At 42.2% G+C, this 5,554-nt stretch overlaps 1 pseudogene; it reads right to left on the reverse strand.

Moving 5' to 3' along the window:
• Positions 1–4,434: 4,434 nt before the first annotated feature.
• Positions 4,435–5,205, reverse strand: LOC118892480 (annotated as a pseudogene).
• Between the last annotated feature and the right edge of the window lie 349 nt (positions 5,206–5,554).

Below are 5,554 nucleotides of genomic sequence, written 5' to 3' on the forward strand. Positions count from 1 at the left end.
CAAGCTGATTCTAAAATTCATATGGTAATGCAAAGGATCTCGAATAGCCAAAGTGTCTTTGAAAAAGGAAAACAAAATTGGAGGACTAGGGCTTCCCTAGTGGCGCAGTGGTTGAGAATCTGCCTGCCAATGCAGGGGACACGGGTTCGATCCCTGGTTGGGGAAGATCCCACATGCCGCAGAGCAGCTGGGCCCGTGAGCCACAATTACTGAGCCTGCGCGTCTGGAGCCTGTGCTCCACAACAAGAGAGGCCGCGATAGTGAGAGGCCCGCGCACCGCGATGAAGAGTGGCCCCCGCTTGCCGCAACTACAGAAAAGCCCTCGCACAGAAACGAAGACCCAACACAGCCAAAAATAAATAAATAAATAAACGATTAAAAACTTTAAAAAAAAAAAAAAGATTAACTCAAAATGGATCATAGTACCAATTGTAACCTAAAACCTAAAACTATAAAATGTGTCTTAAAAAACGTCTATCAGAAGTTCCGCAGTTCACAAGGCCAGAGGGGCCTGTAGATCTGTCTCTTGCTTCAGTAGCGTTTGGACAGAACAGACCCAGGGTCGCCCTTTCCTCCAGCCTCGCAGCACCCTCCAACCTCTTCTCCAGTCGCAACCGTCGGAACCAACCCCTTAGCTACCCTCTGCCTCTAGGACCAGCCAACACCACGAGCTCCCAGATTCGTCAGAATTATTCTACCCAGGTGGAGACCACCGTCTACCCCTTGGTCAACATGCATCTGCGGGCACTTATCTCTCTTTGGGCTTCTGTTTCCACCGGGAGGACGTAGCTCTGGAGGGCACGGGCCCCTTCCGCGAATTGGCTGAGGAGAAGCGCGAGGGCGCCTAGCGGCTCTTGAAAATGCAAAACGAGCAGAGCAGCCACGCCCTCTTCCGGGACCTGCAGACTCCGTCTCAAGATGAGCGGGGTAACCCCAGGACGTTATGGAAGCCGCCGTTCTCAGGGAGATGAACTCGAAACAGGCCCTTCTGTATCTGCATGCCCCTGCCCCGGCAGACCCCACCTCTGTGACTTCCTGGAGAGCCACGTCCTAGAAGAGCAGGTGAAACTCATCAAGAAGATGGGCGACCACCTGACTAACCTCACAGGCTAGCCTGGCCCCCAGGTGGGGCTGGGCGAGTTTCTTTTCAAGCCTCACCCTCAAGCGTGACTCAGAGCCTCTGGAGCCCAGCGGCCTTTGAGGAGACCCTGTGTTGTCAGGGCTTCTGCCTGAAGCCTTTCCCTGCAACCCCTAGGCATCATTTTAACCACCCTGGAGCCTTCTCCCAAGCTTTGGACCAAGTGGGAACAATAAAGCTTTTTGCAGGGGAAAAAAAAAAAAAAAAAAACCAACCAGGAGAAGTTCCCAAGTCATTGTGATCTCAAGTTAGGCAAAAATTTCTTAGCTCTAAAGCCAACAATTATAAACTGGGCTAAATCAAAACTTAAAACTTCTTCTCTTTGAAGTACATTAAGAAAATAATAAGAAAAGGCACAGACTAGGAAAAAATGTTTGTGAATCGTATTTCTGATAAAGGTCTTGTATTCATAATACGTAAAGAATTCTCAAAACTCAGTAATTAAAAGCAGGGACTGAAAAAGATATTTATACATCTGTGTTCATATAGCCCGTTATTCACAGTAAGCCAAAAAGTGAAAGCAGGGACTTCTCTGGCGGCGCAGTGGTTAAGAATCTGCCTGCCAGTGCAGGAGACACGGGTTCGAGCCCTGGTTGGGGAAGATCCCACATGCCACAGAGCAACTAAGCCCGTGCGTCACAACTACTGAAGCCCGCACGCCTAGAGCCTGTGCTCCGAAACAGAGAAGCCACCACGATGAGAAGCCCACGCACCACAACGAAGAGTAGCCCCCGCTCGCCGCAACTAGAGAAAGCCTGGGCGCAGCAACAAAGACCCAACGCAGCCAAAAATTAATTAATTAATTTTTAAAAAGTGAAAGCAACTCAAGTGTCCATCAACAAAGGAATGGAAAAATGTGGTATATACATACAATGAAATATTACTCAGCCTTAAAAAGAAAGGAAATCCTGGCACATGCTACAATGTGGATGAATCTTGAAGGAATTATGCTAAGTGAAATAAGCCAGTCACAAAAAGGCAAACACCATATGATTCCACTCATACGAGATACTTAAGAGTAGTCAGACTCGTAGAGATAGGAAGAAAAATGGTGGTTTCCAGAGCTGGGGTTGGGGAGAACTGGGCAGTTATTATTTAATAGGTGGAGTTACAGTTTTTCAAGATGAAAGAGTTCTGGAGATGGATGATGGTGATAGTAGCAGAACAATGTGAAAGTACTTAATGCCATTGAACTGTACAGGTAAAAATGGTTACGATGGTAAATTTTACATTATGTGTGTTTTACTGCAATTTACAGAAAACTCAGTAAATAGAAAACAACTCAATTTTTTAAATTGGGCAAAGTATTTGAACAGACATTCCCCAAAGAAGATAAACAGATGGAAAATAAGCACATGAAAAGATGCTCGACATTGTCAGTCATTGGGAAAATACAAATTAAAGGATCATTACATACCTATTAGAATGGCAAAAATTAAAACTACTGACCATACTAAGTTTTGGCAAGGATATGGAAGAACTGGAATTTTCATGTAGTGTGGATAGAAATGTAAAATGGTATAGCCACTTTGGAAAATAGTTGGGTGGTTTCTAAAAAGTGAAACATACACTTTCCATACGTGATCCCGCCTTTCGACTCCTAAGTGTTTACCCCAGAGAAATCAAAACATATGTCCATACAAAGACTTTTAAAAAATATATTTATAGCAGTCATATATAATGGCTAAAAACCTGGAAACAACCCAAATGTCCATCAACAGGTGAATGGATAAACAAATTGTGGTATAGCCATATGATAGACTACTACCTGGCTCCTTTTTTTTCTCCTGTTTATTAACAAAAGGAATATGGATGGATCTCAGAATAATTACGTTGAGTGAAAGGAGTCAGACAAAACAACAGTACATACCGATGATTCCATTTATATAACATTCTAGAAAATATGCACTAGTCTATAATGAAGGACAGCAGATCGGTTGCCTGGGTATACGGGGAGGAAGAAGGAGGAGGAGAAGGGAGGACGAGATTACAAGGGGCACGAGCAAACCTTTGTGGGTGTTGGATATGTTCATTACCTTGATGGTGGTGATGGTTTCATGGCTGTATGCGCATGTCAAAACTTATCAAATTGTATTCTTTAAATATGTACAGCTTATTGTATGTCAATTTTACTTCAATAAAGCTGTTAACAAAATAAACAAAGGAGCTTTGCGAGCTCAGACTTGATCTGCCTCAGTAAATTCCATCTGTTGGTGGAAACAGAGATTGAGAATAATAACAATTTGGAATTTTCACTTTGGGAAATAACCAAGGAAGACAACCTGGGATGAGAAAAAAAAAACTGCTGAGCCACATGGAGAGTTTTAAAGAGGTCGAAAACTGTTCATTTTCTCTGCATTTAATCAACATAGAAAGCCTCAGAGTCACATGATATTGGAGCCAGGAGGAATCTTCGAGAGATGATATAGTCCAATTTCTTTATTTTACAGATGAGGAAATGAATCCAAGAGAAATAAAGGGACTTTCCTTAGGTCACACAGCTTGCAGAGCTAAGAATAAAATGTGAGTCCTCTGAAGCTTACTCTAATGCTATTTGTTTTTCATCATCTAGCTAACCTAAACCCTTGGGTAGTTGTTAATCTAGGCTAGTCTATGAAAATATGGAATAAGACAATACCTATGAGATGCTGAGTTCCTTCATGGCCATGTGGATGGCCATGAAGATAGAAGGGAACACCACTACCTTTACCTTCATATTTTCAGTCCCCAAACCCTCTAGACAATACTCCTTGTAGGGCAGTAATGCTCTCCTGGCTACCCTCAGAATCTAGGCAACCTAAAACCATTACTTCTGATGTGAACTTCTCACAGGTACAGTCAGGTCTGCTCTAATGCTTGTCTTGAAAACACAAATTTGTTCCACTGTGATTGATATATTAGGAAACAACATATGAGTATAATGCAAATTTGCCTTGGCCTATGTGAGATCTTATGAGCAAGAAACACGAGGTGAAAGCAGAAAACCATCCAGCCAGCTGAACTGAGGTGCCTGGGAATACACAAAATGCACACACACACTCTCCTCAGATATCTACCAGCTACCTCAGTTTACTGTGTGTGTTGAGTTGTGCCCATCCACATCCGGTGCTAAAATTTTTCCTCTGATTTTAGATAACTTACCTTCCTACCACTGTACAATGAATTACAAGCTGCAACCCTTCCAATGCCTACTTCCTCAAACAAATTTCAAATCTTTTTTTAAGGTAAAGTGACGTATTTATTGTATTATTTATGAATTTCCTTTTCTTTTTCAACTTGAAAGCAGTCATTGTTTATTAACTGACCAGATTATAAAAATAATCATGGGAGGCACCATAGTTCATCCTTCTAAGAAGCCTGTTGATATGGTCTCCCCTGTTGCCAGCAGCTCTGCCTTCTACACAATGCATGGCCTTTCTCTTCATTCCACCTTATGAAGAAGATAATTTAAAAGACCACAGGAAGCTGTTTGCATTTTCCAACAGTATGGGTCTCATGAATCATATCCTCCATGCAGATGATGCCCTATTTACCAAGAGATCGAGTAGTCGAAGTGTTATCTGTTGGGACAATTACCTTCTTGTTGATCTTGCTATAACCGCGCTTGTAGATCAATTCTTTTACTGATTTCTGTTTCAGGTATCCCATACAGTATATGGCTCCACAGTCCTCAGCATGTTAACTGAGCCTTACTGAGCTTAACAAAGGTGCCATTGAGGAGCTGAAAAAGGTAAAGAAGATGGAACACCTTTCAGATCTTTGGGCTCACACCGTTGATACCTGATCCTGAAGACAAATGCTCATTTGGGTTCTAGAGTTACACAGAAGTTACCCACTTTTCTTGCCATCTTTGCCAGTCAAATCTCACTTCCGTACATCTGCCTATTTTCCTTATTATCGTGTTTAGCTTTTTCATAGATAAGCTTCCTCCTTGCCTTTTGAAGCATCTTTTGGGCAAACTTCTTTCTCAGGTGCATGATCTTCAGCTCTGCAAAATTCCTTTGCTTTTTCTTGATGGTATCTGGCATAGCAGAAACCTTTTTTCCCTTCTCTTCTATACCCTCCATGATTCCAGCCAGAAAAGAGGTTACTTATAAATTTCTTAACCATTTAACATGTGTAAAACTGTGCTACCATTTTTATTAGGTTCTTATATCTTTTTTTTTTAATGTGTCACTGGTGAAGTTTTGGAGTGTTGTCTCCCTGAGCGCATCTTTTCCCATAAGCCCTGTGGGTTTTATTGCACTATTATTGTGCATAGCATGGTGATTTTTATGAAGGCATGTGTCATATTATAGCAGAACTGTATTAAGAGTGTGGGGTAAACCCTTAAAAGACTAATCTTGGGTCTAACAGCTGTGGGTGCACACACACACACACACACACACACGCACACACACACACACACAGAGCCTT

The sequence above is a fragment of the Balaenoptera musculus genome, chromosome 3, assembly GCF_009873245.2.
Source record: "Balaenoptera musculus isolate JJ_BM4_2016_0621 chromosome 3, mBalMus1.pri.v3, whole genome shotgun sequence".
Classification (NCBI taxonomy): Eukaryota; Metazoa; Chordata; class Mammalia; order Artiodactyla; family Balaenopteridae; genus Balaenoptera; species Balaenoptera musculus.